This window comes from Silene latifolia, chromosome 11, assembly GCF_048544455.1.
Source record: "Silene latifolia isolate original U9 population chromosome 11, ASM4854445v1, whole genome shotgun sequence".
Taxonomy (NCBI): Eukaryota; Viridiplantae; Streptophyta; class Magnoliopsida; order Caryophyllales; family Caryophyllaceae; genus Silene; species Silene latifolia.
The window spans coordinates 133,002,578-133,027,911 of record NC_133536.1 but is presented as its reverse complement, the minus strand read 5'-3'; the positions used below and the strand labels follow the sequence as shown (position 1 = coordinate 133,027,911).

At 35.1% G+C, this 25,334-nt stretch overlaps 2 long non-coding RNA genes across 2 annotated transcripts; one reads left to right on the top strand and one right to left on the bottom strand.

Moving 5' to 3' along the window:
• Positions 1 to 8,419: 8,419 nt before the first annotated feature.
• Positions 8,420 to 9,871, bottom strand: LOC141615083 (uncharacterized). The gene is made up of 4 exons (XR_012529606.1): positions 9,618 to 9,871; positions 9,369 to 9,436; positions 8,967 to 9,042; positions 8,420 to 8,625 (listed from the first exon to the last, which is right to left on the bottom strand). It is a non-coding gene; the product is annotated as an uncharacterized LOC141615083 (long non-coding RNA).
• A 10,269-nt stretch (positions 9,872 to 20,140) lies between these two features.
• Positions 20,141 to 22,385, top strand: LOC141615081 (uncharacterized). The gene is made up of 4 exons (XR_012529605.1): positions 20,141 to 20,330; positions 20,555 to 20,613; positions 21,775 to 22,025; positions 22,314 to 22,385. It is a non-coding gene; the product is annotated as an uncharacterized LOC141615081 (long non-coding RNA).
• Positions 22,386 to 25,334: the final 2,949 nt, after the last annotated feature.

The following is a 25,334-nucleotide window of genomic DNA, read 5'->3' as shown; positions in this document are numbered from 1 at the left end:
TTTTTCATTATTATCAAATTTAATATAGGCATAAATATGGAGCAAAGTTCATGACTTTTGAGCATCATTTTTTTCATTATTATGACATAAATATTATAATAAATATTTGTATTGATTATGTTCTAAATTCTACATAAAGATAATCTTTTTTGTGAGACCGTTCTTTTGTATGACCGCAATATTTTCTCAATTTTTAAGTCACAAATACTTAAATTATTTTTAAGTTGATCCCAAAAATTTTAAGTATTATTTTGTAGGGTAATTTAGTTACTTGTAATTGTCTCATTCAAAATAAACAGTGTTATATAAGAAATAGTCAAAATTTCGGTGTTCATGTGGATTTTTTTTTATTGTAGAAGATTATTTATAATTGATATACACCTCCCCAAATAGGCTTTTACTTCTTTTTTTTGGTGGGGCACTAACCCAATTATCATTCAATGTGTGTTTTTTTAGTAAGAATTATCCGTCACGACGTCAATATTGTATTGTAATTTGTCACTAAGCAAATATAATAAAATACAAATACAAATTAATTGTAAAAATGACTCATGGAATAAAATTTAATGTTTTGTGTAGTCTTTTAAACTATATTGTATATATTGATAATATGTGGATTGTGATATTGCCATGTCATATTTAATTTTGCCTTCTCACATTTGCCATGTCACATCTAATTTGCCATGTCACATTAGCTTTTTAATTATATTGTATAGATTCTACTCCTCACATGCGTTTTTTTTACAATTTTACCCTTGTCATTTTTCATTCCTCACCAATTGATATTTTTCTCCCTTCCATCATCTCCCATCACCACAAACGCCACTTGCTCCGGTCGGAAAATTTCCGTTCATGCCTTACTCCGGTCGCCGATCGACGTTGCTCCGGCTGATCTCAGCTTCCCTTCTTCGAATACCACCATCATCGACCTCGACTACCTTTTACTCTCCCTGACTCCCCTCCTCAGCACTTCCCCTCCCTATTGTCATGGTTTGCTTATTTCAAGCTTCCGTGATGCCTTAAGGATGCTTATGGTAGCTAACACAAAGCATACTCGCATATACGAAGCCTATACTAACTCCGGGCAGCTCAACAACAGTTCACTCCAGCTCACAACTAGCTCACTCAAGTCCACTCAGCTCACTCTCAGTAGAGGCAGCTCATTTCAAGTTGAGGTTAGCTGGGCAAGCAACTACGGAGTCCACAAGTCCAACCATGCCGAGTAGGTGCGAATATGCCAAGGGATGTGTCCTAGGACCTTGAACCAAGTCCCTTGTCCACATACATCCCCTTACTTTCATCCTTATCCTTATCCTAATCCATCCTTATCCATTCCCTCTCTCCCCCTCTCTCACACACCAAATACACCTCCCTTACCCTACCCATTTTGGCGCCAATCTTGAAAGGGAACAAGGGGATACATTCCCCCTTGTTCACGCCACATCCCAAGAGACACAATGGTTCGCCCTTCCCTCCCTTTGCCACCAATTCTCAAGAGGAACGAAGGTCGCACCCCTTCGTCCTATACATCTCCCTTGGACGCTTATTTGAAGAGGAACAAGGAGATTCTTATCCCCTTATCCACACAACACCAAGAGGCACGAAGGAGGCACCTATTGGGCCGAAATCCAATCAATTAGGCGCCTATAAATAGAGGCATTAGGCCTCACTTTTCATTCATTCAATTTACATCCAATTTGTATCCAATTTACTATCAAATTGTAATCTTTATTTCCGCATTTCAAGCATTGTACAAACACTTATAATTATCAATAATATTCAATCTTTCCGCTGCAACTCTTGTACTTTGCTATTTTCTCTCAAATATTCTCAAGTGATATCATCTCAAAAGCCTGACTCGTACCAAGTCGAGTGTCTTGGCACGAGTGGCGCACGTATTTCTCTTCCAGAAGAATAATTACGTGACACGTGGTATCAGAGCCAATTTCGAACCAACCCACGCAAATCCCGCAAACAAACTTACCTTACGTAAAACGTGGTTACCAAAGCCAAGTTTACGATAAATTCACGCTTCATCTACATCAAATAAACGTGGTTTTCCAAACCAAGTTTTTGCATCAAAGTAACGTGGTTACAAGACAAAGGTTCACATCAAAATCACATCTTATTTTTTTTTTCAAGTTATTTTTGATATCACCATCGAAGAATGACGGGGGCGGAAATAAACCCAACGGTCGAGAAGGCCATGAACACGAAGACAGCAACCGAGGCATGCTTTGGCAAGATAGAAGGCGATATTGGTGCGTGTCGAGAAGCAATGTTACAAGTCAATGAAAGGCTTGCATTTTTGGAAGTCGACAGGCCAAATCCCCAATTAACACAAGCAATTGGTATGATCAACGAACTCGCACAAGTTGTTGATGATTTGAGGGCCGAGGTTGTTTCTCTCTAAGACTGAGGAAGTGGGGGAGCGGGCAGGAAAAACACCCCAAGGGTGAAAATTCCTGAGCCGCCCAAGTATAGTGGCTATCGGGACTCCAAGACAATTGACAACTTTCTATGGAGTATGGAACGCTACTTCCAGAATGTCCTTGTAGAGGACGACAAAATGAAAATAGACACTGCAACTTTGTACCTAACCGAAGATGCAATCCTATGGTGGAGAAGAAGGGAAATCGACATCCAAAGGGATGCATGTACCATAGATACATGGGATGAGTTCAAGGCAGGCTTCAAGAAATAATTCTATCCAGAGAATGCCGCAGAACTCGCCTCGAAAAAGTTAAGAAATTTGAAATAAACGGGATCTATTCGAGAGTATATCAAGCAATTCACTACTCTCTTACTTCAGATTGACGGTATGCCCGAATCACTATCTCTTCTCTATTTTAAGGATGGTCTTCAACGATGGGCCGAACAAGAAATCAAGCGTAGGGGTGTGAAAACCCTAAGTGACACTATTGCGGTTGCCGAATCACTATATGAGAGTTCGAGTGAACCAAATAAGGGTTTCTCGAAGAATTCTGGGGGAACGATGGAGGAAGATATGCCTCAGATCGTTCAAAGCCAACGGGTGGCAAGACTTCATATGACTCCAAGGACGATGATAGGGGCAAGTCCAAGGAGAAGTCCAACGAAAACAAGAAACAACCTGATTGTTTCCTATGCGGAGGGCCGCATTTCATCCGTAATTGTCTAAACAAGCAGAAATTGAACGCTATAGCCAAGGCGTACGCGGACCAAGATGAGCCCGACGAGGGGGAGGCCAACATGAGTACACTTCATTTACTCAATGTCATGTCCATAGAACCAAAGAAGAAGTCTGGAGCACATTGGGATGCTGGTGTTCGCAAAGGAACTTCGCCTAAGAAAGATCGTATGCCTACTAAGGACAATGACTTAATGTTTGTTGAAGGAAGGATAAGTGACACGCCTATTGTCTCTCTACTTGACACGGGAGCGTCTCACAACTTCATGACCAAGGAAGTAGCCACAAGGGTGGGTATCAAGTACGGCCAGGGAACCGACACCATGAAAGCCGTGAACTCCGCGTCTATACCTATCCATGGAACCGCTCGTGATGTACCAATCCAAGTGGGGGATTGGGAGGGGATGATAGACTTTACCATCGTAACAATGGATGACCATGCTTGTGTTTTGGGGCTGGAATTCATCCGGGTCGTAGCGCCAGTCACATTTGTAGGGAATAAGGCCGTCATGGTGGAAGGCCGCATATGGGTATCGCTAGTACCCAATCCAAAAGGGAGAAGCCGAGATCGCAGTTTGTCTACAATATACGCAACTAACGATCCGACGGGAACAGGGTCATTGGGACACCCCAAAAGAAATGACAAAGATATATGTGAGAATGGCTGTTTCCTATGTAACGGGCCTCACTATGTGCGGACGTGCCCCGTGAAGAAAACACTTCTCAAAATGATGGAGAAGACAACTATTACCAAGGAATCCAAATTTGGAGATTCAGGTACAAAGGGAGTTGGGAAAAGCAAAGCCAAAATCGATGAGATGCAAATCGAGGAAGGCAATGTCCAACCGACAAACATTCCATATCCGACCCAAGAACAAATCAAGGATGAAGCACCAATGCCGGAAACGCCTGTAGACGTAAATGATGTCTTACCATTCAATTCTCTATGGACGACTCAAGGAAAAATTCAAAATGTGGAGGCCAAAATATCAATAGACCCGAGGTCGTTACACAACGTCCTCACCATTAAAAGGCCGCCCAAGATTGTATACGTTATTCCTATGTCAAGACTACCGTCAAACCGAAAGGAGATTCCAAATATCTGGAATGTCGCATGGCCTACCAGGTACCTATTCAACTCGGAGATTGGCAAGGAGTGGCTGATTTTATGATCGCTGATGTTGAAAGCGACGAAGTGCTACTTGGTGTCGATTTATTACAAACAATAGGATTTTGGAGATGGACCCCCGACCTACTTATTCTCAATGCCGAACAACAATCCTTCGACATCGACGTAAAAGTAGAGAAGGTTCAACAAGGCTCTCTTGCCGACTTATCACGACAAGAGACCCGACCGATGGAAGTTATTTTGGGCACATCTCAAGGGGAGAAGACTGCGGAATTCCAAAACGAAATTATGCGAATTCCCAAAGAAAAGACACCCAAAGGAACGAAAGATCTCCACAAAGGAATTAAGGAAGTCCAAGGAGACAAAGAAACACAACAAAGAAAAGGGAAAACCCAAGACAGAGAAAGGACCGAAGAATGGCAAATGTTCCGGATGTGGAGGCAATCACTTTTTACATGCCTGCCCGACTGCCAAAAGAAACAATGAACGGATCACGGTGCCGAACACAAGTCAAATGGAAATACAAGTGTGCATCAAAAAGTTCGAATTCAAGCACAAACGTGAAAATTAAGACAAAAGAGGAAGATACCCCTTGGAAAGCCAACAAGAAGAGCGTAAACCAAACCCAAGGGATAACCTCAAGCAAACCTTAACATTAAAGAAATGGCATGGCCATAAGAAGTGCAAAGGAATACTATTTACGGACATGGTCGTGCCATAATAAGGGTTGACGAGGACGTCAACCGTTCAAGTGGGGGAGAATGTCACGGTTCGCTTATTTCAAGCTTCCGTGATGCCTTAAGGATGCTTATGGTAGCTCACACAAAGCATACTCGCATATACGAAGCCTATACTAACTCCGGGCAGCTCAACAACAGTTCACTCCAGCTCACGACTAGCTCACTCAAGTCCACTCAGCTCACTCTCAGTAGAGGCAGCTCATTTCAAGTTGAGGTTAGCTGGGCAAGCAACTACGGAGTCCACAAGTCCAACCATGCCGAGTAGGTGCGAATATGCCAAGGGATGTGTCCTAGGGCCTTGAACCAAGTCCCTTGTCCACATACATCCCCTTACTTTCATCCTTATCCTTATCCTAATCCATCCTTATCCATTCCCTCTCTCCCCCTCTCTCACACACCAAATACACCCCCCTTACCCTACCCATTTTGGCGCCAATCTTGAAAGGGAACAAGGGGATACATTCCCCCTTGTTCACGCCACATCCCAAGAGACACAATGGTTCGCCCTTCCCTCCCTTTGCCGCCAATTCTCAAGAGGAACGAAGGTCGCACCCCTTCGTCCTATACATCTCCCTTGGACGCTTATTTGAAGAGGAACAAGGAGATTCTTATCCCCTTATGCACACAACACCAAGAGGCACGAAGGAGACATCTATTGGGTGGAAATCCAATCAATTAGGCGCCTATAAATAGAGGCATTAGGCCTCACTTTTCATTCATTCAATTTACATCCAATTTGTATCCAATTTACTATCAAATTGTAATCTTTATTTCCGCATTTCAAGCATTGTACAAACACTTATAATTATCAATAATATTCAATCTTTCCGCTGCAACTCTTGTACTTTGCTATTTTCTCTCAAATATTCTCAAGTGATATCATCTCAAAGGCCTGACTCGTACCAAGTCGAGTGTCTTGACACGAGTGGCGCACGTATTTCTCTTCCAGAAGAATAAGTACGTGACACTATGCTCCAACAACCTATCTCCCTCTTATCCGACGACCCATTCTAGCCTCTGGTCTCTCTGCTCCTACAAAAGACATACATACTAGTTCGTAAATCAAGGATCAGTTAACTAATTGTTGAATCAAATTGTTCTTCTAGAATGATATACTCCCGCAAATAATTTGGTAGATTTCTAATATAGCCTAGTAGCATTCCATGGATTAAACCCACCAGCGTGTTTACGGTGTTTATATCTTGTGCTAGTTATGATTCAACTTTTTATTATTTAGTTCTGTGTGTATTTGATTTTTAGTTGTTTGGGATAAACCAAATTGATAAACAATTTAACATAGCTAATGTTTGTTCAAGCTTTAAAACTGTTTTTGCAACTGAAAAAGTAGTAGGTAGGCCAAATATCTTAAATATTATGGAGTTTTAAAACTACTTTTAAAAAGTCAAAAACTCATAAATTACCCCTAAAACTAGAAGTAGGTATTTTCTACTTCTAATTCTACTTTTCACATAAGTGCCAAAAATTAATTACTTATACACTTTTTTCTCAAGGAAACCATTACTTCTTTATGTATGTTGTACCTTAACTTTTTCTCTTCTCTATACAATATCAGCTAGTCATGCTTGTGACCTCTCACAAAAAGGGAGAGGGGACAAGGTGGGGCACCCCCCATGTGCTTCCCACTCACCTCTCAATGAGTATTTTGTGAGAGGAAACCGTACCCGTTGCAAGCTTGCGACGGGTACCTCCGTCACAAATGAGAATTTGTGATACAATATTTGCTTCTTTCATCTCACGTACACCATCAAAGTACCAGAGTGTATAAAATTATAGTTTTGATTTGCTTCTCTACTCACAATATTGCTTGGCATAATTTGATTTGATAAGGATGTGTAAAATTATACGGAGTAAATTGAAGGGCAATTATATAGTTTTAGTATAATTGACAGGTGATTACATAAAATTTTTAAACAACGATTTTTATTCAACTAATGAATCTAAAAATAACATAGTTAATGAAAAAAGCAAAAAAAAAAAAAAAAAAAAAAAAAAAAAAACTGAATGGAAGTAGTTAGGCCAAACATATAAATTTTATAAAAAACCGCTTTTACAAAAGTATGGTCAAACAATAAAAACTTTTTCAAAAAGTAGCTTGTGAATAAACTCCTTTTAAAAATGAAAAACTATTTTGCACAAATAAGGCCAAACGACACCATAATAATTTCCCTAATTGACAAATCCTTATAATTTCGACAAAACATGTTAATAATTTTGCTAAATAACAAAATTACTACACTTATTGGAGAATTGTAATCCATTACTCAAGTTTTTGGTACAATTAGAATCAATTTTTGGGAAAAAGGTATATGAGACTTAGATTGCCTAGGTTTATGAAAAGGGTATGAAATGGAAATTAATGAAAAAGTGGATGTGAAAGAGTAATGTCCGTATATGAAAAAGTAATTCCGTTTTTATACAATAAGTTACGTTATCAGCGACTAATTTCTAGCTACCTTATTAGTTGTCTTTTTGTGTTTCAGTTAATTTTTGAGTTTTTAGATACCTTTTCAAGTTTCAAGTACCTTTTCAGCCAGTTTTACCAAATAGTAGCACTAAAGTAGTTACCTCGATGGTCCGGACGGAAGCCCAGACTGGACCACATAATTTGGTTCGGATCAAATCGGACCATAGTTTGTTTGGTTCAGCCTATGATACAACGATTTTGGTTAATTCGGTCTTTGGTCCGGTCTTCGACCAAACCGAATGGGCTGTGGATCGGACCACAAACCGAATTAATTTATAATATATATTATGTGCCTATAAATATGAAATAATTTTTTTCTAAAAAGTAATAAAGTTTAGTTAGTTAGTTAGTTAGTTGGTATATTTATAATTTAGACGAACTATCTTTGCTACTATTTTTGAATAAAAAATTCATAATACCACGTAAGTTATTGTTTATTAAGTACATTTACATGAAAAAAAAACTAAATTGGATCACTATAACAAATTCCTTGCTTTTGCGACGCTTATAGTGTTAGTTTGCGATGCTTAAAAGCGTCAAAAAATTTATTCTCGACGCTTTTCTTAAGCGTCAATTTTGTTTGCCGTTAGTATTTTGTGACGCTTTTTTATGTCACTCGTGTCGACACTCTTGTGCGTCATCATAATAGTTGTGACACTTTAAAGCGTCAACAATCTCGACACACTTGTGCGTCATTTTAATGCTTTTGACGCTTAAGAAAGCATCAATAACTTACTTTTTTTCCCGTTTAGATATTAAAATTTCGCACAAAAAAGCATCAAATTTGATAAAACTATTTTACTACCAAGAAGACATAGATACCCACATATATTACAAATTGGAATGATATTTTGTCATTAAAAAAACATTTACATTAATATCATGTACACTACTTACATAGTTATATGGTAAAATAACATTTTACAATATAAAGATGTACCAACAAAAAAAATTAACAAAAACGTCATGCGCGCACACTATTTTGAAATAAAAATCCAATAACATAAACTAGCTATGCGAATTAGCTTATTTGCTTATGAGTCTATGAGTGAAGCTTGTCCCCTTCGTTTGCTTCCATTGTGATCCTTTTAGTAATCAAAACCTACATTGAGAAATAAATATAGTTTCAATGAGTTCATTCAAAAACATAAAAAATGACACAATTATCATTAATACGCCATAAACTCTATAAGAGATTTACAGGACTAAATTGAACTTGTATCTGTTTCATCAATAATCGATATAATGAGGCTGGCAACAGAGTTAACTTTGTGAGTCATGCACATTTGAAAGTCATTTGCATGAAACACAAGTTACTACTAAGTTTTCAAAGTCGATTAAAATCAATTATTGAACAAGAAAGATAAGATTGAGGTCACTAATAGTAGGTACGGCTTAAAGAGAAGTCGAAGGACGTCCATTCCATTATTCCATTATGATTACCTGGGCAAAATACTTGTTCGGTTTCCAACCTTTATACGAATACTGCATTGATCCATTTACCTAAGATGAGCATAAACTTTTAATGACAAGATTAGAATATGATTGTAAGTCCCATAAATAAGTTGGACGTACATTATTGACGAGGACCGCAACTAGATTTGCTAAAACAAACAATTATAATCACATCATAGGAAACCTAATTCACTTCCCAATTAAAATATAGTTAATAGTAAAACATCATTATACAGTGAAAAAGAAAAGTCATGGTGAATTGGTGATTTTGAGCGATAACTACACTTAACACACCAAACTAATAAGTTGAAAGTATAAAACTCCAAGCAAATTTTACATTATTAAAAAATCAATCAATAACAAGCCATGTAAAGAGAGTAGGATGCCAACCTTGAAGTACTCATTAGAGATTTGGGTTCATCTTTCTTCTCGACTTGATTGATAACTATCTTCGAACCCTTCGCCATGAAACAAAAACAATAATTAACATAGAATACAAATGGGTATAAAATTAATGCTCTAAAATATGATGTCGCAAAGAGAATTCGCAGTGGGATAACAACCGTTTTCAACTCAACTGAAATAGAACATATGAGAAAAAAACTTGTAGATTGCAAAAACTGAGATGAATATACATACCTGAGTGCAGACCCAGTTCCTAGTGATTAGTGATTCATCAAATAATAAGTCTGATGTCCTCACCACCTCCCTTGCTCCGAAAAACAAATTCTCCCTTGGATCCACCTATGCGTCTCTCTTTGATCTTTTCCCCGCCCCCCTTCTTTCTCTGTTGACCTTCTGTGGTTGTGGGGTCTTCGCACTCAGCCTAAGATCAAAATTTTCTTATGGCTTGCTTGGTGGGACAAACTGCCACATAATCTCACCCTTCATAAAAGATCCATCCTCCCTTCCTCTTTTTGCACGTTGTGCGATAGCCCTTCTCTTAATGAATCTTCCATTCATCTCCTCCATGACTGTAGCTTAGCAAGCGATGTCTAGTCCCATTTCAACGTTAGCCATACTTTTTTCTCCCTTGATCTCCAACCTTGGCTTCATGAAAACAGCTTTTTCCTCTAGCTCTGGTCCAACCTGGGCATTATAAATTGAGTTATTAAGACATTGCACAATGATCCGAACACTTTGTCGCATCTCTTCGATAACTGTACTTCATCTGACACCTCTTGGAGCACCCTCTTCTCTTTCATTATTTGGCGTCTTTGGCTGAGGCGCTGTGACCTCATTTTTTCCCCTAAACCCTTCATCCCCCCTTCACTTCTCTACAATGCAATTTCTGCCCAAGCCTCCGCATGGGTTTCTGCCAATCACCGTGACCCCTCCACACCCCTAATTACGAGTCCCGACCTTTGCCTCTCGCTACCCGAGTAGCTAGGCCCCTCCTCCGCATGACTGGCTTAAAGTCAATGTCGACGCGGCTTTCTCCTCCTCCTCTTGTATGCTAGTATTGGGCGTGTTGCTAGGACTAGTGATGGGTCCTGGGTTCGTGGGTGGTCTTATAGGTTGATTGCCCCTAGCCCATTCATTTGTGAAGTCCTTGCCATTAGGGAGGGTTTACGTTTTGCAATTCGGTCTACGAAATTTTTTTTGATTGCTTCGGATTGTTTTAATGCCATTAATGCTATTTAGAATCGTGATCCTCCTTGCAGACCATATACTAATATTATACTTGAGTGTAGGGAACAATTAAAAGCCTCACCTCGTTTGAAGCTTGTGTTTGAGAAGAGGTTGGCTAACAAAGTGGCGGATGCAATTGCCAAGGTTTCAAGCAAAGACATTAGTTCATGTAACGGTTTTTTGTGTGGGATTTTGGCCCAACCTTTGTTTTAGACTTTTTTTAACATTGATTACATTTTGGCATATACGCCTCTTCCCCCGACCCTCCGCTATGATGCACTTGAACTCCCTGGTTTAACGTTATTATGTCCGTTTTCCCCATAAATAAATAAATAATAATAACAAGTAGCATGGGAAATACTGAACGACATAAAGGAACTGCAATGAAATAAGAAAACAATTAGCTGTTTACCCTAGGGGACAAGGGACTCAATTAGCATCTAGCTCTAAATGGTGGTACCATATTATATTGGGTTTTTTGTCAGAAGGTACCTAACATTTAGGTCACTTTGCACGGAGGTACCTAACATTATTTTTTTTGCCCAAAAGTACCTAAAGTTTGTATGTTGTTTGTTAACAAGTGTATTAACCAACGTTTTCCGCCAAAAAAGTCAAATTTGGGGTTTGACTTGACGATGAAAATGTTTTGTTTAGTTTTCTCCCTAATTCCTTTCCTTAAAACGGATTAATCTCATAATTTAACTCATTTTCCACCTCTCCACCAACTCCCAACCTCATCAGTTTCTCTTAAAAGGTCTAGTTAAAGCTGGTGAATAATAAATGTAAAGTGCTTGTTAATTGTAACTAGTTTTAAAACCCGTGAAAAAATCACGGGTCTTATATAAGTTTTCCTCTTTTGGTTAATACTACCAGTATAAACACATATTATTTGGAAACATGGCAAATGATAAAATAGGATGTAAATTATGAAAATTAAACATAATAACATGGTACTCCGTACTATGACTATTGTCAACTCACTTTATTTGTTTTCCTATTTAATCCTCGTTTACTTTTCAAGGGTCTAAAGTACCAAATTTTGAGAGATTTCGCGGTTTTTATTTTAAATATTTTTTACTTATTCTAATTTTTTTTATTATGGTATTTATATAATCAAATAATAACTAAAATTAATTATAAGAATGTTAATGCCGTAGTTAGCCTTTAACTATATTTTATTGTGTAGATTTAGTTATTATTGTATAGATAAAAATGATAGAAACTAATGAATGTACAAATACCATGTGGAATAAAATTAAATGTGTTAAGATGATTAGGAATAAAATTAAATGTGTTAAGGTAGCCTTTTAATTATATAGTATAGATTATAGGATTTTAATTTAAAAAATCATGTTTTATGGTTAAGTTAAGACGAAATCTAGACATTTTTGACGAAAAAAGTCAGTTGGTACTTGTTAACAAACAAAACATAAACTTTAGGTATTTTAGGGCAAAAAAAATAATGTTAGGTACCTGCGCACAAAATGACCTAAATGTTAGATACCTTTTGACAAAAAATCCTATTATATTTTTATTATCCCGCACTATATTTTTCTACAGCTTGCGACACCAAATGTCACATTTATCATATGCATCCACAGATCCACTAGTGCAATTACAACTATTAAGACCAAAAATCTACAGCATTTGCTCTTTCAACCATAATTCTTTTTTTTTTTTTTTTTTTTTTTTGACAGCAACAAATAGCATAGCTTACATAAGAGCTTCCTGAGCAAGATTATGAGCTATCCTATTCACTCCCCTAGGACAGAAACTAAGAGAGCAACAGTGAAATCGAGAAGCAATAGACTTGATATCCTGGATGATGCAGTTGATAGACGCAATCGCCTTCTCCGCTCCAGCAACCTGCATAACCAAGATAAGACAATCCGTAACCAGTCTAACATGGAGATACCCTTTGTCCAAAGCCCATTTAAGCGACATGATAACAGCATTTCCTTCGGCATGCAGCGCAGAAGAGGCAAACGATCGTGCATGAGCAGTATTCCTTAAGATCCCATTACCATCCAACAAGCACCACCCCATGCCAGAACTTCTATCAGCCCTCCAAGCAGCATCACACTTGATAGTGCAAACATTTTCGCACACAGGTCCACCGACAATCCAATAGGGGAAGGAATTTCTAATCCTCTTTGCTAATTCAAAATCAGGAGAGAAGTCCAATAAAGGCGCTTGAAGAAGGCTAGCGTCCTTACTACACGCTACCTCAGTCATACACTGAGTGTCACCAAGAATTGAATTGAGAACACCCATAGGCCAAGGGCGACGGTTATTGAAGACCATATCATTTCTACAACACCAAATTCTCCAGAGGGTGGCGATAAAGGGAAAAAGAAGAGAGTTAGGATTAGGGCCATTTAAAAAATAAGAAACCCAGTTAATGACCCACACCCTAACATCAATATCCACCCCCCCGGTGATTCTAAGCCCTAAAGGGCAACCAAACCATAGAGCCTTTGCAAAGCTACAATCTCTGAAGAGGTGAGAGATAGTTTCCAGACAAGGAGTTGAGCCATCGCAAAGAGTACAAGAGGAGCGCCAGTTTAGATTTCGTTTGAGGAATTCAGAACCCACGGGAAGGGCATTAGCCATGAATTTCCATAAAAACACCCTTAGTTTGCTAGATATAGGCAGCTTCCATAGCTTTGATTTGCAAAAGGCAACAATAGGTGCAGACATTCTAGAGCGATCAGCACCCGAGGTATGCCCATTAGATAAGGCCATAGCAGCAACGTAGTATCCCGATTTGACAGTGAAAGCACCATGATTAGAAAATTTCCAATAGAAGGAGTCGTCTGAGGGATGACACGGGATATAGGTTCCGAGGATTTTCTTTGAAACTTCCTCGCCCGGATCGAAACCGAGAGAGGAGAGATCCCATCTCCTATGATTATCATGAAGATCACCAACCAGGAGTGTGAAATCTGTAGGAGCATCAATGACATCTCCGCAAAGATCTTGAAGACTATAACCCTCAATCCACTTACTCTTCCAAGCATTAAGACGAGAAGATGAGCCAATAGTCCAAGCGATGTTGTTATAGATAAGGTCGGATCCCCAGACAAGGCTTTTAAGAGCCCATGAAGACGCCTGGGGGGCCTTCCACCGATTCTGAAATAATATATCATCTTGAATACCAAGTTTGGGACCAATGACTTTACTAATAAGGCTTCCCGGGACACTTAAAATTCTCCAAGCAGACCTTGCAAGAAGAGCTTGGTTAAAACATCCAATATTTCGAAGACCAAGGCCCCCTTCTCCCACAGGCCTACTAAGGAAGTCTTTACTACACCAATGAATGGACTTATTAGTTCTAGTTCCACTCCACCAAAAATGCACCATCAAAGACTGAAGTTTTGATGTTACACTTACCGGTATCCGAAATACCGATAGAGAGAAAATAGATAGTGAAGAAAGAACAGAACGAATAAGAGTCAATTTACCAGCCGAAGAGTCAACCATAATTCAAGGAGGACAAAAATAAGCAATACCCACTACAACTACGGTCAGAGTAAAGCATTGTCTCTTCTAGTGAACAAAAATTTATAGCAGTTAATTTTGACCCATAATTACTCTCAATCATGGGAGAAATGAATCTATAAACAATACAAGCAGAAAATAATATAAGCAAATCAGTAAAATGTTCACTGAACAAGTAGCTTTTTTATGGTACTAAGACAATAACCGGAAACTTGATGGTAACATTTATACAATATTAAGATCAGATGTATAAAAACTATTTATATTGTTTAAAACCAAACTATACAATATCCAGTTTACCAGGGAGCAATGTTACTCTCACCTATTTATATCGTTTAACACCTACATACGATAGAGAAACATAATCACAAAGCTGCGTCTTTTATCGGGAAAAACATAGCTTTAGTCCGATTGTAGACCTGGAAATGGCTGAGGTAAGAGCACATATTCAATCCAGTTACTTTATGGTACTGACTCAAAGTCTGCTCATACGGAAACCCCGGATTCAAAAGCATCCTAAACCTCGTCAACATCAACATATCTGCATGCAATTAATTATCCCAGCTTATATATATATATATATATATATATATATATATATATATATATATATATATATATATAGAATTAGGATCACATGAGTCCACCCTATCTTTTTGAGTCCGTGAGTCCATGATACAATATCACATGTTATGCTACACAATATCACAGCTTACAGTTTCACACGTTATACTAAACAATATCACAACTGAAAAAAAAAGTTTTTGAAAAAAAAAATTCGAAAAAAAAATCGTAATATTATTTTGTAATACAATAAACAATATCACACGTTATACTAAACAATATCACAGCATAAAAAAAAAAAAAACTTTTTCGAAAAAAAAAATTTGAAAAAATAAAATCGTGATATTATTTTGTAATACAATATCATACGTTATACTAAACAATATCACAGCTTAAAAAAAAAAAAAAAAAAAAACTTTTTCGGAAAAAAAATTTTGAAAAAAAAATTGAAAAAAAAAATTCGAAAAAAAAATTGAAAAAAAAAATTCGTGATATTGTTTTGTATAGTGCGTGATATTGTTTATGGACTCAAATATATAGGTGGACTCACCGGATCTTGCCTCTATATATATATATATATATATATATATATATATATATATATATATATAGAGAAGAGATCAACTAAGGTCCACATTTATTTTGAGTCCATAAGTTCTATTATGAGCCATTGGATGGAGGGAAATGGAGGGATGAGATCAACTCCAAAAAGTGTGTTTATAAAGCTAATCTCACCATCTCTCTCCTCCTTCACTAATCCACTCTAATTAATCACTAATTTACTTTATATTTCTTTTCCACTCATCCATTTCTCTTTCATCTTACACATTTCATTTCTCTCTTCTCTCAAACTCTAAAAAAAAAAACCCAAATAAATAAAAAAAACCCAAAAATCCAAATAAATAAAAAACCCAAAAATCCAAATAAATCAAAAAACTCAAATAAATCATTCATTCCTCTCTTCCTCATTCACCACCACCCACCACCACCCCACCCGACGCCAAATAACCACCCACCACCCCCGCCGCCGCCACCCCACCACCGACTTTTTTTTTTTTTTTTTCCGATTTGTATTAATTTGTATGTTATACAAAAATGAAACAAACCAAAATTGTATAACTTTAGTCCAAATTTGTGTAATTTTAGTCCAAAATTGTATAACTTTAATCCATAAGAGTATAACTTCAGTCATAAAATGTATAACTCTAGTCATAAAATGTATAACTCTAGTCACGGTTTGTATAACTCTAGTCATACAATGTATAACTCTAGTCACAGTTTGTATAACTCTAGTCATACAATGTATAACTCTAGTCACAGTTTGTATAACTCTAGTCATACAATGTATAACTCTAGTCCAATTTTTGTATAACTTTAGTCCAAATTTTTTTATAACTTTAGTCCATTTTTTGTATAACTTTGGTGCATTTTTGTATAACTCTGGTCTATTTTTGTATAACTTCAGTCCAAAATTGTATAACTTTAGTCCAAATTTGTGTAATTTTAGTCCAAAATTGTATAACTTTAATCCATAAGAGTATAACTTCAGTCATAAAATGTATAACTCTAGTCATAAAATGTATAACTCTAGTCACAGTTTGTATAACTCTAGTCATACAATGTATAACTCTAGTCACAGTTTGTATAACTCTAGTCATACAATGTATAACTCTAGTCACAGTTTGTATAACTCTTGTCATACAATGTATAACTCTAGTCCAATTTTTGTATAACTTTGGTGCATTTTTGTATAACTTTGGTCCATTTTTGTATAACTTTGGTTCATTTTTGTATAACTTTGGTATATTTTTGTATAACTTTAGTCCATAGTTGTATAACTTTAGTCCATAATTGTATAACTCTAGTCCATTTTTGTATAACTCTAGTCCATATTTGTAAAACTTTAGTCCAAAATTGTATAACTTTAGTCCAAAGTTGTATAACTTTAGTCCAAAGATGTAAAACTCTAGTCACAATCTGTATAACTCTAGACATACAATGTATAATTCTAGGCATTTGATGTATAACTCTAGTCAAAAAAAAAAAAAACAACAAAAAAACAAAAAAAATAATATGAAAAATCTAAAACAAATCTAAAAATCTAAGGTCCATTATATATTTGAGTCCATATTTTTGTATAACTTTAGTCCATAGTTGTATAACTTTAGTCCATTTTTGTATAACTCTAGTCCTTCATATGTATAACTTTAGTCCATATTTGTAAAACTTTAGTCTAAAATTGTATAACTTTAGTCTTATAATGTATAACTCTATGCATAATATGTATAACTCTATGCATATAATGTATAACTCTAGGCATTTAATGTATAACTCTTGTCACAAAGTATTTATAATTCTACTCGGAAGATGTAAAACTCTAGTCACAATCAGTATAACTCTAGACATACAATGTATAACTCTAAGCATTTGATGTATAACTCTAGTCAAAAAAAAAAAATAACAACAAAAAAAACAAAAAAAATAATATGAAAAATCTAAAACAAATCTAAAAATCTAAAAACTAGATCTAAATAAATAACAACATAATAAGTAAATCACAAAAAAAAAAAAAAAAAAAAAAAAACCAACAACCCAACCAAACCCGAAATCTAAAATAAACCAAATAACAATAAAAAAAAACCAAATTTAAATATCGTGTGTATAACTCTAATGCACGCATGTATAACTTTAATAACCAACAAAAAATTAAAAACCAAATAACAATAACCAACAAAAATTAAAAACCAAATAACAATAACAAAAAAGTATAACTTTAATGTTTTAAGTGTATAACTTTAGCCATAAATAGTATACCTTTAGCCATAAATAGTATAACTTTAATGTTTTAAGTGTATAACCAACAAAAAATTAATAACCAACAAAAATTAAAAACCAAATAACAATTACAAAATAAAATAAATATGACAAAAACACAAAAAAACCAATAGATCTAAAAAAACACCACCACACAAAATTAATACCAAATCTCAAATAATAATAAAAATAACTAAACTAAAAAAAAATAACCAAAACACAAATCATAATGTTTCAATGGTACAACTTTCTAAGTAAAAAAAAAAACAAATAACAAAAAAATACAAAAATAAACCAAACAAAAAAATACAAAAATAAACCAAACAAAACAAATAACAAAAATAACAAAAACCAAAATATAAAAAAAAAAAAAAAAAAAACATGAAATGAAGACAACACAGCCGAGATCTAAACAAAACACACAAAAAAAAAAAAAAAAAAGAAAACGAGAAGGAGAAAGGAAGAGCAGGGAGGGAGAAAGGAGAAAAGGACAAGAAGGAGGCATGAAGGAGGGAGGAGGTGACGGCGGCAGTGAGGCATGAAGGAGGGAGGAGGTGACGGCGGCAGTGAGGCATGAAGGAGGGAGGAGGTGACGGCGGATCTGTGAAGGAGGGAGGAGGTGGCGGCGTGTGTGCGGGGTGGTTGAGGGAGGGTCGTGGTGGAGGGATGTGGGCTGGGAGGAGGGAGGTCGGGGGGGGGCTGGGTAGAAGGGAGGTCGGAGGAGCCGAGAAGGAAGGAGGAAAAGGGTGACGGGTGGTGGCCGGTTGAGCCGTGGGTGAGGAGAAGGAGGAGGTTGAGCCGTGGGTGACGGGTGGTGGCCGGGTTGGGTGGTGGTCAGCCGGAGGTGTGGAAGAGGGAGTGGGTCTTTTTTGGGTTTTTTTTTTGTGGATTTGGTTTTTTTTGGTTTTGTGAGAATGAGAGGGAAATGAGAGTGAATGAGAGAGAAGTGAGAGGATGAATTATGAGGGAGTGAGAAGGGAGAATTAGAAGGAGGATAGAGTTATACAAATTAGGATGGAGTTGTACATGGATTAGGAAGGGAGATTAGGGAGGGAGATTTATGACCATCCATTGAGATGTAATCTCATCCCTCCATCCCTTCCATCCAAAGGCCCTTATAAGGACTTAGGGACTCAATGGATGTAAGGGCCTTATAAGAACCACTCTCTATATATATATATATATATATATATATATATATATATATATATATATATATATATATATGTATAGAACTAGGATCACATGAGTCCACCCTATCTTTTTGAGTCCGTGAGTCCATGATACAATATCACACGTTATACTACACAATATCACAGCTTACAGTTTCACACGTTATACTAAACAATATCACAACTGAAAAAAAAAAGTTTTAGAAAAAAAAATTCGAAAAAAAAATCGTGATATTGCTTTATAATACAATATCACACGTTATACTAAACAATATCACAGCATACATTAAAATTTTTTTTTTTAAAAAAAAAAAAAAAAACTTTTTCGAAAAGAAAAATTTGAAATAAAAAATCGTGATATTATTTTGTAATACAATATCACACGTTATACTAAACAATATCACAGCTTAAAAAAAAAAACTTTTTCGGAAAAAAAAAAAAAATCGGAAAAAAAAAATTTTCGAAAAAAAAAAAAAAAAAAAAAAATTCGGAAAAAAAAATTTTTGAAAAAAAAAAAATTCAAAAAAAAAAAATTCGTGATATTGTTTTGTATAGTGCGTGATATTGTTTTATGGACTCATGGACTCAAATATATAGGTGGACTCACCGGATCTTGCCTCTATATGTATATATGTATATATGTATATATAGGAATGGGATCATGTGAGGATACACTATCTTTTTGAGGATTGAGGATTTCGTTACAATATCACAGGTTGTTCGAAACAATATCACACGAAAAAAATAGTTGCGCAAAAAAAAAAAAGTTTTTTATAAAAAAATTTTTTTTTGGACAAGTCTGATTTTTTTCGTGATATGCAATACAATATCATAGGTTGTTCGAAAAAATATCACACGAAAAAAATAGCTGCGCAAAAAAAAAAAAAAAAAAAATTTATAAAAAAATTTTGGACAAGTCTGATTTTTTTCGTGATATTCAATACAATATCACAAGTTGTTCGAAACAATATCACACGAAAAAAATAGCTGCGCAAAAAAAAAAAATTTTTTTTCTTTTTTATAAATTTTTTTTGTTTTGGACAAGTCTGATTTTTTTCGTGATATTCAATACAATATCACACGAAAAAAATAGTTGCGCAAAAAAAAAAAATTTTTTTTTTTTTTTTTTTTTTATAAAAATTTTTTTTTTGGACAAGTCTGATTTTTTTCGTGATATTGTATTGAAGAACCCGTGATATTGTATTTCAATCCTCAATCCTCAAATATTTAGCCGTCCTCACCGGATCCCGCCTCTGTATATATATGTATGTATATATATATATGTATATATATATATATATATGTATAGAATTAGGATCTAATGAGTCTAGCTTTTTAGGGTGAGTCCGTCCTACCAATCTGAACCGTCAGATGCGTGAGATCCAACGGCCAAGATCTAACGCGAGTTAGTAAGGGTATTTTTGTAATTTGCTGATATCACATAAAACCCCTTTTTTTTCTTCTTCTGTCACTAGTCATTTTCATTCCCTTTCATATTTTCTCATTTTCCTCATTTTTCTCTGTATACTTTTTCTCTCTCCTATCAAAACCACACTTATATCTCTCATATCAAAGCAAATTTGAGACGAAAATTTCGGACTACGATTTCTACGGCTATGTGAATCTGGAATCGACGCTAACACCAGATCAATTTGTGGTTGTTGCTAAGGTTTGTCACTACTTGTATGAACAAGTTGAATAACCCTAGATTATTAAGAATTTTGGTGTATTTGAGCCATAATTTTCACACGATCTTCGATTTACGTGAATTCTTCTTAATCATCTTCAATTTTTGATTAATTCTTCTTATTGATCTTCATTTTTTCTGTTGCTTCTTCATTCTTCGATTACTCTTGAGTGTTCTTATACGATTTCGATTTTATTTGTGTATAGGTGTTTACGCTGATCTTCATTGTCATCTACAATCGTCTATGTGATTCCTTTCGATTTAGGTATTTTCTGCACTTTTTTCTACAATTGATATTCATCTCCAGTTTCGTTTTCTTGGAATCAAGCTTTATATATACGCGTCTTACGATTCTTCAGATTCTTCAATTTCATTACATCCTATTCTGCTCTCTTCTATCAAATTCTTTGAAATTGACGCCTCACCCTCCTTCATATGAAATAGAACATTTTTTCGCAATTCAATTACTTTGATTCGTATACTTTGATACGCATATTGTTGATTTGATTAAGTTGTTTACGATTCCGTTCTATCGATTTGATGATTTTGTACTTTTTGGAGTAAGATGATTAATCTCTTTTCTGTAATTAGGCTAGGATTTCTGTGTTTTAAATAGCATTTTAATTTTTTTACATTAAACTGAGATGTATAATGCGTGGAATGTATAATTTGTTACAATAATAATTTTTTCGTGTTACAATAATGTTATACTTTGTTACAACAATGGTTTTCTCTTGTTACAATGATGGTTGTACTTTGTTACAATAATGATTTTCTCGTGTTACAATAACGGTTTGATTGTGTTACAATAATGCTACAAGTGTGTTATCATACTGTTCTTATAATGGTATAGTTGTGTTATTTTAAGGTACAGTTGTGTTACTCTAATGCGATAGGTGTGTTACTCTAATGTTATAGGTGTGTTACTATAATAGTATAGTTGTGTTATTTTAAGGGACAATTGTGTTACTCTAATGCGATAGGTGTGTTACTTTAATGCTATAGGTGCGTTACTATAATGGTATAGTTATGTTCTTAATTGTAATTTGAAGAAATCGAATGCTTCTTTGAATAGATTTTCGGTTCAAATAAGTCAATAGTTATGTTGATTTCCCCTATACTTCATTTTTGTCCCTATTGTTTAAAGTCTTTACTATATATAATAACTTAATATTAGCGTATGGAGACAGTTTATCGAATGTACGAAGATCTTGCACTTGCTTCTATTTTTTAGTAACAAAATATTGACTATGGTATACTTGTGTAAAAAAATTACTCCCTCCCCGAAGCATTCCTTCATTACTCCTCTCTTTTTTACGATGGGTTAATCGTTGTGTCCTTTGTAAGCATGAGTTGAACATATGTATCTCTTCTTCCCTTGCTCTTACTCTAATTCGATTTGGAATGTTATTCTTTCTTTGGCTAGGTGTTCGGTAGGACTTGGACTCTTCTTAATCATGAGATTAGCTGGTTTATTCATCATATCAAAAGGAAGTATAGGAAGACAAAATGGGTTGACCGTAATATGCGTATTTTTGCTACCCAGGAGCAGGATACTAATTGGCTAATTACTAGGATTAAGTATCTCACTAGTATTAGGATTATGAATGCTGTTGAGGAATACCTCATTGATGCTATTGTTGGTCAGTTTGACAACATTTGCTATTGGCTTGCCTTGTAAGTTTTTCTTGACTTTTATTCCCATAATGGACGAATAATAAGCCATGCTACATTCTTATTAAAAAAAAGTACTACCTCCGTCTTAACTCATTTGTTTACCTTTTTTTAATTTTTTGTGAGGGGTAGTTTACTCAAAGGTAAACAAATGATTAAGATAGAGTGTAAATAATAGAGAGAATGTATTTGTCCGATTTATCATCTTCACTATTCAATAATTCTGACAGCTGCTAATTAGTTCAACTTTATACGTAATGAGGTATGACTGCTTGTGTGAAACTTGTTCAGATTGTGCTTACAAGGAAGAGTACCAGCACTAGAATAGAGTACCAGGATGATCCAATTATACATGCTTGGGAGTTGATTAATGAACCCCGTGCACATCTTACCCTTGAAAGACACCCTTCAAGTGAGTTCTTGAACCACCTTACACTATAATAATTTTCAAGCTCCTGTATATTGTTGCCTTCTTCAGGAAATTTCATCTTGATATGGAAATGCAGGATGGGATCAATGAGATGTTAGAATATATTAAAACAATCGATGAGAAACACCTGGCGACGATAGGCCTAGAAGGATTCTTGATTCAACATCTATCTATCTATATATCTTAGAAAGTACCAATTGTATATTACCTCCAGGTCCCCCTTAGTTAATTCATCTTTGTTTTTGCATATAAAAGGCTATTAGCTCAAATGGTAGAGCAGTGTGCAAACTTTGCACAATGGTATGGGTTTGAATCCCATATAGCCTAGTTAATGTAAGAACACATTGATAGTAATTTGTGCTAAAAATTCATTAACAATAAGGAATAATACGTTGCAATTAACCATACTCAAGCATGCAAAATTGAGGACGAGTTGGTCATAAACAGAATTGGGTGAGCAAGAACGTCGTCCATGATCCAATTCCACACGTTGAAGCGAGCAAAGATTTAGAGGCGAGCATGTGTATGAACAATTATGCAAAGCATGTCCTATTCGAAGTAGGATGACAAGGTTGTGTCTTTTGTAACCTTAAAGTTAAGCCTTGCGCAGTACTTAAAAATCAGGTAAAACTAGATATTACACAAAAACCCATTAGTACTTTAGAGGAACTAATTTATCATTAATGTAACACTAGTTTGTCGTTAGGGTAACACTAGTTTGTCCTTAAAGTAACACCAATATTCAATAACCAATAACCAATATGGGACTCGAACCCACATCTTGTGCATTGCACAATGCTCTACCATTTGAGCTAATTGGCTTAAAAAAATATCAGCATTATTTGCAGATTGATTCGTTAAGTAAAAGAGCAGCATTCTTAGTGATGCACTAGTTAGCCAAGTAACACAAGCTACTCTTTAATGTAACACTAGTATGTCCTTAAAGTAACACAAAATGGTCTTTAGTGTAACACTAGTTTGCCCTTGGAGTAGCACAAGTTAGTCTTTACTATCTTTATTGTAACGTTAGTAAATTCTATAGTAAATCCCAGTTATTTCTAACAAGTAATTTGGATCCCAAGCTTGGCCTCAAACTCTCAAAGTCATTCAAGATGTTCATCACCTGTCAAAAGATGCATACGAATTTCAATTGGTCACCTACGCGCATTTATGAGACGGTCTCATACAAGAATCACGAGAAAGTAAAACTATGTGCTAATAGTAGATTTTAATAACGAAAAGAAAATTATATGAAATATAACATATTTTTGTTATTCTCATCATACAAGACCAACAAAGGATCAATTTTTTTACAATTAATTAGAGGTCACACAAATTGATGAAAACACAAATTCCAAAAAGCCAAGTCAGTAGTTGAGATAAGAAACTGATGAACATGAATCCCATAAAACTAAGACAAGTAATACGGAGTACAAGTTAGTACTTAAATGTAATAGTAAATTGTCCTTAAAGTAACATAAGTTAGTCTTTAATGTAACAGTCGTTTGTCCTTAGAGTAAGACAACTGCAATTTTAAAGTCACAATAACAGAGGACATAAGTGTTACACAACCACACTGCTAGAGAGCATAAATGCTCCACCACAAATATATACTGATATCACCATAACCGCTCATGAATAATACAATAACATCATTCATTCTTTGGATTTTATATTGCATTTCCATCTTACAATTAAAGATAACGTTGAACTTGAAATAGAATGAGGGATGTGTGAAATTAATAATATAACATGACAATCGCAAAAAATTGAATAGTACCTGAATCGCTATGAAAAGTAAAGAAATCCGGATTAGATAATAGGTTCAGATCGAATTTTCTAAACGATCTGCCAAATGAAATACTATCGAACAAAAGAAATCGATGCTTTGATAGTATAATAAATTAAACCTGAAATTGAAATCACAGTTATTGTCGCTCAATTCGGAGATCTCGTCGTTTAATATTGTTGATGAATAGCGATCGTGAATTTTCTCCGCAAAATTTTGTTTATTAAGAGAGAGAGAGAGAGAGAGAGAGAGAGGGGAAGAGAGAGAAAGACCAAAAGAAATAAAGAAAGAAAGGACGGGGTGGCTCATGGCTGAATAATTTTGTGATAATTATGTAGGGTGACGTGGCGCAATCAGACGCATCGATTGGTATTAGATCTAATGGTGTATAATGGTAGGACGGACTCATTTAAAACTCTGGACTCACCGGATCCTTATCAGTATATGTATATATATATATATATATATATATATATATATATATATATATATATATATATATATATATAGAGTTAGGTTCTTGTAAGTTTGTTTCTTATGGTGAGTTGTGAGTTTGTACTTGGAAATCTCAGCCACTAGATTATATTAGAGATGAATGACCAAGATCTAATCTTACCTATCATATAAAATCAGTGTCATTTACTTATTTTCTCTTTTTTCTAGTGCTACCCTTTTTTTTTTACTTTAATTTTTTTTATCTCCTTTTTACCTCGTGTTATTATGCTTTTTTTTTACAACTTTGATTTTTTTTTTCTCTTATGTTTTTCTCTAATTTTCTCATTATGTTACCTTTTTTTCCTTTTCTTTTTGTACCAATTTTTTTTTTACTTGAATTTTTTTTACTCTTAATTTTTTACCTCGTGTTATTATGCTGTTATTGTGCTTTTTTTTCCTTTGATTTTTTTACGATTTTGATTTTTTTTTTCTTTTTTTTACAACATGTTATTGTACTGTTATTGTGCTGTTATTGTTAGTCCACTGTTATTGTGATGTTATTCTGCTGTTACTTTGATTTTTTTAACGACATGAATTTTTTTTCTTTTTTTTACCACGAGTTATTGTGCAGTTATTCTACTGTTATTTTGCTGTTATT